The following is a 12,237-nucleotide window of genomic DNA, read 5'->3' as shown; positions in this document are numbered from 1 at the left end:
GTCCTGTGGCACCTTATAGACTAACTGAAGTGTTGGAGCATAAGCTTTCATGGGCAAAGACCCACTTCGTCAGATGCATGGCTCTGACAAAAGGAGTTCTCCTATCAGCATGCATACCCAGAGCCTCAAGAGGAGATAGCTAAGTTGACAGGAGAAATCTTCCATTCACGTCACACTATCTATACTGGGGGTTATGCCAGCATGGACATGTGTGTCAGGGGGATGAGTTTGACCAGCGCAAGTTCCCAGTATAGACTAAATCTAAGAAAGTTGCTTGTGCAGGACATACCAATCTATAAGCATATTCTCAGATCTATAATGAAATAGAAATAGTGCTGACACCTGGTGCACACAAGTGCAATAGCAGGGAATTAATGGACAGGAGTATTTCCCCAGTTTAGAACACTCATCATACATGGCATATTTGCATGTACTGCTGTCTGGATGGAATTAGCCCACTGATATGTCTCATTCCAGGTATGTTTTCAGCCAGTGATGAGCCAGGATTTAACAATATGTTAAACAAAGACAAAATATTAATGTTTACCTGCCTCCTCCCCTAACAGAGTTTTATGCAGTTGCCCTTGCAATATCATCAGGCCACCAGACCCAGGTCCTCTAGCCGTGCAGCTGATCCCATCACTCTAAGCCAGGCTGCCAGCTGTGTTCCTCCTTCCAGCGTCCAGCATGAGTTACTATTATGATTTCTAATAAGGTGTTGTCCAGGCTACCAAACTCCATTATACTAAATTATACAGTGCCATGGAACTGCTCACATGGTTAAGGGCTTTGGTGGATCAGGGCTAGAATGTTCAGCACCTGTCAGGATTGAGCCCTACGACAACATGCAACCTACAAAGGGGCAGGCAGTGAGAATACAAACAAAGAATGACCAATTTTTATAATGCAGTGTGCAAACGAGCCTCCTTTTCAAAGGAGACTTGTTCAGTAGTACAGTATTTGGGAACCTCATTCTCATAGGACCCTGAATGGAGACTCTCCCCCTGGTGGCATGTGGCAGCACTGCCATTGCATATTTCTGTGAGTGAGGATTTTAGTGAGGCTTCTATGTTGAACAGCACCCCTATGGGTCTAGTTCATTCAACTTCAAAGGTAGAACATCACACAAACAGTTCACTCTCTCTCTCTTTCTCTCTCTCTAGCTGGAGGAAGATGGGGCTGAGTCAGCCTTAATCTGTCAGCCCAGTTATGTCCAAGATCCCTTTACACTGAGGGATACACTGGAGCCAGGACAATCATTTGGAGCCAGGAACTTCTTGTGACAAGCAGGGGAAGGGCCTATAGAGGCAAGGTATTTAAGGTCTTTGCAGACCCCCAGCTTCTGTACTTTGAGTGCCCTGACAAGCTCCCTGGAGAGATACAGATGCACTAGCTCTGAGAAAATAAAAACCCAAAAAGCTGCCACCATCAAGTGTTCTCACCCAAAAAACAGGCAGGAACACTTGAATTCCTTCCCCAGAGGTACCCCATGCTCTTTTGCCTCAAAAGAGCTTGAAAAAAGAAAAGAGAGAAACAAGCTGCAGTCTCTGGTAGCTGACTGCCCGGTTTTAGATAGGCAAATACACACCCTGCTGTGTCTACATTGGCATCCCTTTCCGGAAAAGGGATGCTAATGAGACACATCGCAATTGCAAATCCGCGGGGGATTTAAATATCCCCCGCGGCATTTGCATTTACATGGCTGCCACTTTTTTCCGGCTTGGGGATAAGCCAGAGAAAAGCGCCAGTCTAGACGTGATTCTCCGGAAAATAAGCCCTTTTCCGGAGGATCTCTTTCAAGTAGGAATAAGAGATCCTCCGGAAAAGGGCTTATTTTCCGGAGAATCACGTCTAGACTGGCGCTTTTCTCCGGCTTATCCCCAAGCCGGAAAAAAGTGGCAGCCATGTAAATGCAAATGCTGCGGGGGATATTTAAATCCCCCGCGGATTTACAATTGCTATGTGTCTCATTAGCATCCCTTTTCCGGAAAGGGATGCCAATGTAGACACAGCCACAGACTCCCTGTTACTTTCCAGGACACAAGAATCAAATCACCTTAAAAAGTAATTTTTATTAACAAACAAAAATATACTTGATAAAACATACGTGGTTGCTACGTATTACAGAGCAACTAAGTAAAATTAAAACACAGAGGCTGTGTCTAGACTGGCCAGCTTTTCTGGAAAATCAGCCGCTTTTCCAGAAAAACTTGCCAACTGTCTACACTGGCTGCTTGAATTTCCGCAAAAGCACTGACTTCCTAGTGTTAGATATCAGTGCTTTTTGCGGAAATACTATGCTGCTCCCATTCGGGCAAAAAGTCCCTGTCGGGGGACTTTTCCGCAAAAGGGCCAGTGTAGACAGCTGAGATTTGTTTTCCGCAAAAAAGCCCCGATCGCGAAAATGGTGATTGGGGCTTTTTTGCGGAAAAGCGCGTCTAGATTGGCCACTGACGCTTTTCCGCAAAAAGTGCTTTTGCAGAAAAGCATCCGTGCCAATCTAGATGCTCTGTTCCGAAAATGCTTTTAACAAAAAACGTTTCCGTTAAAAGCATTTCCGGAAAATCATGCCAGTCTAGATGTAGCCAGAGAACATCTCTGGGTATGCTCTTAGACAGTGAATGGCGGAGAGAAGACATAGATTCACATAGGGAAGTTTAACCAAACAATCAAAACAAAGAAAAATGCCCTGATCGCGACTAAATATATATTTTCCCTTTATTTACTCACAGTCCCTTCCTGGTTCAGTCCACTTCCATGTCCCAAATTCCTTGGATGCATGGTAGTCCTGACTGCATTTAAATCATTCTGTTCCTCTCAACTCCTGGCTTAACTTCCCACACACACAAAGAGCAGGCAAGGTATATTATACAATTCAAACTTCAGCACTGTATCCCCATTGGTTCCTCTGGCTCCCTCCCAACTCCCTTGACAGCCACCTGAACTTAACCTCCTCACTAGGTGCTGGCCATTACTCCTCCTATCTATCACAGAGCCATATCCCCTTCAGTTACCATTCACTTACAATTGTAGCAGGGTCATAAATAGCACTGTGGCTATTTATGGGCAGTTCCATTTTATAGAGCTCTATAAAATTATGAATGGTGTAGAAAAAGTTAATAAAGAAGAGCTATTTACTCCTTCCCATAACACAAGAACTAGGACTCACTAAATGAAATTAACAGGTAGCAGATTTAAAACAAACAAAAGGAAGTTTTTCTTCAAACAACACACAGTCAACCTGTGGAACTCCTTGTCAGAGGTTGTTATGAACTCCAAGACAACAAAGGGCTCAAAAAACAGCTAGATAAATTCATGGAGGATAGATCTATCAATGGCTATTCGCCCAGATGGGCAGGAATGGTGTCCCTAGCTTCTTTGTCAGACACTGGGAATGGAAGACAGGCAATGGATAACTTGATGATTACCTGTACTGTTCACTCTCTCTGGGGCATCTGGCATCGGCTGCTGTCAGAAGATAGGACACTGGGCTATATGGACCATTGGTCTGACCCAGTATTACTGTTCTCATGTTCTTATGCTCTGAAAGTTGTACAGCAGGCATTGAAAACTGACTTTATAATTATGCTTCCCTCTCATCTCCTGAGTCTCCCACTTTTTCTGTCACAGGGTTTTCCTTCACAGTTCAGCCAGCATTGATGCCAGGCATGCACTCTGTAGCCTGACAGCTGAGCTTTAACTGAAGCATCTGAGAGTGGATATAGAATGAACCTGGGAGGATGAGGCAGCCAGTCTTTGCTGTATCCGGAACAGTATAACTCATGCAGCATACAATGACTCCGAGACACACCACCCTTTTCACAGACGCACCCCCCAAAATTATCCGTGTCTAAGGCAAGAATTTGCAGTATGTCTCTTTTACCAACTCTCACACTTTAATCACAAGTCTCATTGTATTTTTATTACAACTCTGTCTGCCAAAGTTATTCCCTGAGACTCTCAGCCTTCATTAAAAAAAGAAAGAGGGAGATGAAAAAAAGTTTCTAGCCCTCATGGCCCTAGAGAAAATCTTGAAAATGGGAGGCCAGAAGGAAAATAAAAAGACAATCTCTAAATATTGTCATGGTTTGAGGGGGGGTTGACTCACAGCACTTAGTTTGGCAATACTGCATTTCAATCAACTTCAGACAGAGCCCAGTGGCTTCAAAGAATGATAAAGACTCAGACTGTGGCTTTAGGACTTTTGCTGCAATTGGTGGTAGGAGCCATGAAGCAGCAGGGCTAGAGGGTGAGGTAAGAGTGTCTCTTAGGCTATGTCTATACTGTAGCCTTCTTGCGGAAAAGCATATGCAAATGAAGTGTGGCGTGGAATATTGCCGCACTTCATTTGCATAAATAACGAGCAGCCATTTTTGCGCAAGAGGCTTTTGTGCAAAAACAAGCAGTGTAGACGGCTCCTTTTAGCGCAAAAAAACCCTCTTGCGCAAGAGACGTTCTTCCTGAAAAAATGTGCAAAAACGGTTGCTCGTTACTTATGCAAATGAAGTGCGGCGATATTCCACATCACGCTTCATTTGCATATGCTTTTCCGCAAGAATATAGACGTACTTAGTCATCCATAATTCCTTTGGGGGGTTCAGAAAGGAGGCACAGCAGTGCAGCATCTCTGTCTTCTGCAGTCTTTTCTCATGGCTCTACTTTTATCCCAGCTCTCCTATTCTTAGCCTCTCATTCAGGTGTCTGGCTGTTTGTTCAAAGGGAAAGCCAACTGACTGCTCAGTACATCTGCTCAGAATATGGAAATCAACTTTCACAACATTTTCAAGATGGCTTTTTTCAAAGGGGCTATTTCTTTGTTTTTCAGATGTTTTCTGCAGGATCTACTGTTATCCAATTTTTGGTAAACATTCTCAAAGATCAGAATTTTCAAAAAGATATTTTTTCTATCCCTGAAGTTTTGGTTTTGATTTTGACCCCTTGGTGATTAAAAGAACCAATGAAATTTCTCCCTGTATTTTTTTTAAATAAAGGAAAATGGAAACAAAAATGTTAAACTAGCAATTTTATCAAAACATTAAAAAATTAGAAAATCAAAGACACAAGATGAGTGAGGTAATAGCTTTTATTGGACCAACTTCTGTTAGTAGAAGGCACAAACTTTAGAGCTTCACAGAGTTTTTTTCCCGGTCTAGGATAGATAACCATAATGTCTGAGATAAGTACAAGTTGCAACAAACTGTTAAGCATGAAGGGCTCAAATATGCTGTAGGAAACCACTTAAAATGAAGAGAGTAATTGAAGGTTTGCAGGCAACAGAACATGTCACAAACTGTTATGAATCATAAAAGCAATATTTCTGTTTAGACCAGTTATTAAGCTCCCAAACTCATCATTTGAAGGTGTGCAGGTTTCCTTAGAGGAGGAGGACTGAGAGGTCAGATATGGAGTAACTTCTTTGTGAAAAGCATTCATCCAATCTGACCTAAAGAAGAGCTCTGTGAAGCTTAAAGCTTGTCCCTTCCACCTACAGAAGATGGTCCAATAAAAGATAATTCCTCACTTGCCTTCTCTCTTCTCCACCCTGGGACTAATATGGCTACAGTGACACTGCAAACAAGAAAAAAAATCAAAATCATTTTCACAAAAAGGCCATTTTTGTATATACATTTGAAAAATGATGCGTAGCTCTAGAGTAGAGCTCCTTCAGGGCACTCTGAGGCCTTGCACAGAGCACACTGAGGCAATGCCAGTGTGGTGTTTACTGCTCAGACTCCAGTGCCATATTGTTATTATTTCAAAGCCGCAGCTGAGACCACAATCACATTGAGCAAACTCATTGTAAGAGATGGTCCCTGTCCTGAGATACTTAACATCTAAAGAGCCAAGACAGGTACTGAGCAGGAGAGAGGAACATAAAAACATAAGAATGGCTGTACTGGGTCAGACCAAAGGTCCATCTAGCCCAGTAGCCTGTCTGCCGACAGTGGCCAATGCCAGGTGCCCCAGAGGGGGTGGACCGAAGACAATGATCAAGTGATTTGTCTCCTGCCATCCTTCTCCTGCCTCTGACAAACAGAGGCCAGGAACACCATTTCTATCCCCTGGCTAATAGCTTTTTATGGACCTAACCTCCATGAAATTATCTAGCTTCTCTTTAAACTCTGTTACAGTCCTAGCCTTCACAGACTCCTCTGGCAAGGAGTTCCATAGGTTGACTACGCGCTGTGTGAAGAACTTTCTTTTATTAGTTTTAAACCTGCTACCCATTAACTTCATTTGGTGTCCTCTAGTTCTTCTATTATGGGAACTAATAAATAAGTTTTCTTTATTCACCCTCTCCACACCACTCATGATTTTATATACCTCTATCATATCCCCCCTCAGTCTCCTCTTTTCTAAACTGAAAAGCCCCAGTCGCTTTAACCGCTCTTCATATGGGACCCATTCCAAACACCTAATCATTTTAGTTGCCCTTTTCTGAACCCTTTCTAAGGCCAAAATATCTTTTTTGAGGTGAGGAGACCACATCTGTACACAGTATTCAAGATGTGGGCGTAACATAGGGGCAGTAAGATATTCTGTATCTTATTTTCTATCCCTTTCTTAATAATTCCTAGCATCCTATTTGCCTTTTTGACCGCCGCTGCACACTGTGTGGAAGTTTTCAGAGAACTTTCCAGGATAACTCCAAGATCTCTTTCCTGATTTGTCGTAGCCAAAATAGCCCCCATCATACTGTACATATAGTTGGGGTTATTTTTTCCAACGTGCATTACTGTATACTTATCCACATTAAATTCCATTTGCCATTTTGTTGCTCAATCACTCAGTTTGGTGAGATCTTCTTGGAGTCCCTCACAGTCTGCTTCTGTCTTCTCTATCTTAAACTGTTTAGTATCATTCCCATCTAATGGATTGAAAATCAAGGTCCAGAGAGAGTAAGGGACTGATATCCTAAGGAGTTAGGTGACATATACATATACATTTACCACTAGGGCAGGTCTCTGATTCTTCATGAAGCAACCCATGATGAGCATATGAGCCTGAGGGCTTCTTGGAGGCTAACTTGAGGAGTCAGAGCCCTGCCTTAGTGGGAGCCCATCAAACCTTATGGTAAGTGTACAGCTGGAGGGGCTGATTTAGTAGTGTGAGCCCCCAAGCTTTCAATATCCAGATTCTTGGGTTGAACCCTCTGGAGTTGACTTGATTCTAAATCAAATTATTAGGGATCTTTCACATGAGATTTAAATGCATGGACATTAAAATCCAGGGGGACCTCTCCTTAGAGATGACATTGGCATTGACTTGCTTGTTACAGATTTGTCCTTCCGTTTTCCAATCTGCTCCTGCCCCTTGGCTTCAGCATATACAGCTGTAGCATCTAATCTGGGCATGAATTTACTACAGTATTTTTTATTGCAAGTGATTCGAACCATCAGTCCCAAAGGATCCCAAAGCACTTTTGAACCTATAAACACGCAAGTCCTATTGGAATCCAGCCCCCTTTCCTCTTGAACTTCACAGTGAAAGCATGGATATGATGCAGACTCTGTTACTCCAAAACCACAGAGCCATGCCACTGAGCTAAAGTAAAGTCTCCCACTGCTGTTAGCAGTAGTTGGCTTAAGACACACAGCTGAATTATTTAAATTCCATACAATAGAGGGCAGAGGACTCCACTAGGCTGTTCTTTGTGCTAGTGAGATTCTTCTAGCTGAAGAAGGAAGAGAAAGAAGCAGTTCACGTTCTGTTTTCTACCAGAAAAGCAGTTGCTAATTAAACTGGCCTGGTCTGAAATGTTGTTAGCTGTAAAGCTCGGCCCCTTTCTCCTTCAAGATGTCACACTACTCTTTGAAAAATCTGTTCGCACATCACCAGGAAAAATGAAACCAAATCACTCCACAGAAATCATTTGGTTTATCAGCTAACTTGGCTCCACAGTTTATTTTCAGAGCAGGAAAAGTTATTTTTGAATGTGTGTAAACTAAAATCAATGTACTCTTCAAAGACAGAAAAATCAGTTTACCAACAGCTTGCCACATACTTGAGGCTGAGAGCAAGAGAGAAGAGGGAATCAATAACCTCTCCTAACTCAAGAAAACTGATAACTCACAGTGCATTTGGGCCCAACCTCAGGATCCTAATGTATTGATGGGCACACAAAAACACAAAGAGGTGAAAGAAAGAAAGAAAGAAAGAAAGAAAGAAAGAAAGAAAGAAAGAAAGAAAGAAAGAAAGAAAGAAAGAAAGAAAGAAAGAAAGAAAGAAAGAAAGAAAGAAAGAAAGATATGATTGGGAATGAGAAAGAGAAAATATATTAGGTTAGATTAGATGTAGATAGCCCATTGCCACGCCACAATACAGAAAATGTTTGCGAGTTAACTAAAAATGAGCTTCTAGGAGTTGGGCATTTTTCAGCTCTCCCAGGTGTCTATGGGTGTGTCTAGACTACATGCCTCTGTCGTCAGAGGCATGTAGATTAGACACATAGGCAAAGGCAAATGAAGCCGCGATTTAAATGATCGCGGATTCATTTAAATTTACATGGCTGCCGCGCTGAGCCGACAAACAGTTGATCAGCTGTTTGTCCACTCAGCGCGCTAGTCTGGACGCTCCCCTGCCGACATCAAAGCCCTTTGTCGGCAGCCCCGTTATTCCTCGTGGGATGAGGTTTATCGGGGCTGCCGACAAAGGGCTTTGATGTCGGCAGGGGAGCGTCCAGACTAGCGCGCTCAGCAGACAAACAGCTGATCAGCTGTTTGTCGGCTCAGCGCGGCAGCCATGTAAATTTAAATGAAGCCGCGATCATTTAAATCGCGGCTTCATTTGCCTTTGCCTATGTGTCTAATTTACATGCCTCTGACGACAGAAGCATGTAGTCTAGACACACCCTAAATCTCCAGCAGCTGAACTCTGGCCTGTGCTGGAAACCACACACTTGCAGGAAGTTTCACTGGCAGAACAATTGTAGATTTTTTTCACATTTACTTGTTGATAAACTGTGAGCCTCCTCAGTTGGACTCTTCTCATAAAGCACAGGGAAAATCTTCCACCCTGTGACTCCCTGCTCATCAGGTTGTTTGTCCCTATCCATCAGGCTGCTGCAGACTGAGGATCAGTCTGGAATTTCCAGTCAATCTGCTCAGTAGTATTTGAACCATTTTGCATTTATCGCTCAAGTTCTTGGACCCATCTCCACATTCTCCTAGTGAATGACAAGGGCACAGTAACAACTCATCCCAGCCCTGCAGTGGACTTGAAATTCTTTTGGGCTGCAGCAGTCTCATGAGATTTTGCCACCCACCGGATTTTTTTTCTACCAAAAGTAAAAAATCAATTTTCACCAAAATAGTTTGACTGACAAATGTGCAGAAAAGGAATTCCACAGTGCAAAATAATTAGGCTTTTTCCCAGAGGCTCTGGAAGCCATCAATTAGATTTGAATCTCTCGCGACTGGAGTATTACGCTTTAAGAAAAGCAGTGCAAAACCCTTACATATGAATTAAATTGAGAGCCTGAACTGCAGGAGAAATCAGGAATTAGAACTAGTCAACCTTTCTTCCTCCTTCATCCCACCCCTCCCCCAATAGTGCAGATTCAGGTTGACCAAAACATTTAGTGAACTCGGATCAAAATCACCAAACTTTTTCAGTTAAAACTGAAAATATATGTAAAAAAATAGAAACGTGTTGGCATTTTCTAAGCAAAATATTTAGATTTTTCAGGTTGAAACACCTTTTTGTTCAAATTTTACTGCAATTTTATTTTTAAAGCTTAAAAACATTTTGTTTGTCCCACAATAAAATATTGTGGGTTATCCACTAAACTGAAAAATCAGTTATTAGCACATTTCTACCAGGGATTTTAAGAAAATCAGGCACTTAGACTAAGGCTTGCCATTCACTGTCATTTGAAAATTTACATGTAGTTACCATGACTACCTACGCAAATGCCCAATTAGATGATTAACTGGGGATACACATGTGCAGTGCTATTGTGAGGACTGCTGTATCTAGCTTGCAAAGTCAGCCACTATTCTCCTCCATAAAGTCATCACAGGGGAGTTTCTCCACTCATCTAGATAGCTCTTATTAGATATAAGGCTTGGGAAGAGCTGCTTAACTCTCTGATTAATAGATGAGGTTTCAGTTAACCGTACCTTTCCAGGAACCCAAAGCTACTGGCTAGTTGCTAACTATGAAACATCCTGCTCCCATTGAAATGAATGGCAAAAATTATCATTGACTTCATTTGGAGTGGGAAGATTCATTTGGCCCTGATTCAGCAAAGCGCTGAAACGAATGGGACTTAAGCTTGAGCATAAAATTATGCACATGATAAAATAATTTATTGAAATGGGGACTACATCAAATGAGGTATGTGAAAGATAACAGAGTATCTGGTGACACTGGCCAGATTGACTATCTAGTACCAAACTAGATACACAACAAGTAGGTGACATGCATGACTCTGTTAATCTGTGCGTAACATTGAATATTCAAGAATGCGGTGACACTTAAAAGACTAACACATTTATTAGGGTATTAGAGAATAAGCTTTCGTGACCTACAACTCAATTCCTCAGCTGCTGAAGAGAAAAAGAAAGATGGGGGAGTGGGGGAGACAGAATGTAGAGAAGGGCTAAGATATCAGTGATAATTAAATCAGAACATATGTGGCTCATCTCCAATACTGGTGAGAACCTGAGGGTATGGAGATGGGAAACTACCTATTGTAATGAGAGAACCACTCAATGTTTGTTTAGATCTTGGTTCAGGGTGTCAAATTTACATATGAATTCCAGTTTAGTAGTTTGTTCCACTTTCTCAGCAGCTCATCTGAAGAAGAGGGGTTTTCCCACAAAAGCTCCTGTTACTACATATTTTTTTTTAGTCTCTAAGGTGCCACAGGATGACTCTCACCACCATTGGAGATGAGCCACATCCATTCTGATTTAATTAGCACTGATGTCACAGTCCCATCTCGATATTCTCTTTTTTTCTGTCTTTCGTTTTCTTTTCAGCATCTGATGAAATGAGTTGTAGCTCACGAAAGCTTATGCTCTAATACCCTAACAAACGTGTTAGTCTTTGAAGTGCCATCAGACTCCTTGTTTTCATGAAACAGACTAACACAACTACCCCTCTGAAACCTATTGAATATTCAGCTATTCCTCAGCTGCCTTTCAGATGGTCCCAGCTGGAAACAGGAACACACTGTCATGCTTATGGCTAATTAATGTTTATTTAAATTTTAAACAATATATTGTTATATTTTCACATAAATCTTTCGCTTTTCCACCAGGGACTGTTGGTGCATGAGACAGAATCCTTGATTTGCTCACCACAAGCCTCGACTGAGCACCGTCTAGTGGAGATTTCTTCTCTACTCTTTGCTGCCTTTCATGCTGAGGCCTTTCAGCCAAAGGAGAGAAGAGGAGACTCCCTTCACTGACAGAGAAGCACAGAACTTCATCCCCTTTTGGGATGGTTACTGTGCTGCCATCCATATTCATGTTGTTCTGATATGGGCTGGAGATGTCTAAATAGGGACCAAACTGTGCTCAGCTCTCTTCCACTGGATTGAGATCTTTGCAAACTCTCTCCCCTCTCGACCAGAAATGATCTGAAGGGAACACTAATGATGGATAATACTTCACACTGATCTGCACTTTTCTCATCTGAAGAATCTGAAGCTTTATGAAATGTGGGCACAGCAATCCCCACAAAGAATAACACCTTGCACAGAGAGGAAAGGCTATTTGCCCAAGATCACTCAGGGCACGTCTACACAGCAGGGCTGCGTCTAGATTGGCATGATTTTCCGGAAATGCTTTTAACGGAAAAGTTTTCTGTTAAAAGCATTTTCAGAACAGAGCGTCTAGATTGGCATGGACGCTTTTCCGTAAAAGCACTTTTTGCGGAAAAGCGTCCATTCCAATCTAGTCATGCTTTTCCGCAAAAAAGCCTTGATCGCCATTTTCACAATTGGGGCTTTTTGGCGGAAAACAAATCTGAGCTGTCTACACTGAGCAAAAGGGACTTTTGCCTGAACGGGAGCAGAATAGTATTTCCGCAAGAAGCACTGATTCCTTACAGTAGGAAGTCAGTGCTTTTGCAGAAATTCAAGCGGCCAGTGTAGACAGCTGGCAAGTTTTTCCGGCAAAGCGGCTGATTTTCCAGAAAAACTGTCCAGTCTAGACACAGCCCAGGGGTAAAGCCAAAATAAGATATTCAACTTGAGCTTCATCAATTGCGTAGCTGAAGTCAAAATAG

General features: G+C 42.2%; 1 protein-coding gene across 1 annotated transcript in view; it reads right to left on the bottom strand.

Moving 5' to 3' along the window:
• The window catches only part of AGBL1 (AGBL carboxypeptidase 1), a 485,420-nt gene that overhangs the window by 222,173 nt on the left and 251,010 nt on the right, over positions 1-12,237 (bottom strand). The window lies entirely within an intron of this gene.

This window comes from Pelodiscus sinensis, chromosome 14, assembly GCF_049634645.1.
Source record: "Pelodiscus sinensis isolate JC-2024 chromosome 14, ASM4963464v1, whole genome shotgun sequence".
NCBI classification, from domain to species: domain Eukaryota; kingdom Metazoa; phylum Chordata; order Testudines; family Trionychidae; genus Pelodiscus; species Pelodiscus sinensis.
The sequence above is the reverse complement of the archived record's forward strand: the minus strand, read 5'-3'. Positions and strand labels throughout refer to the sequence as shown.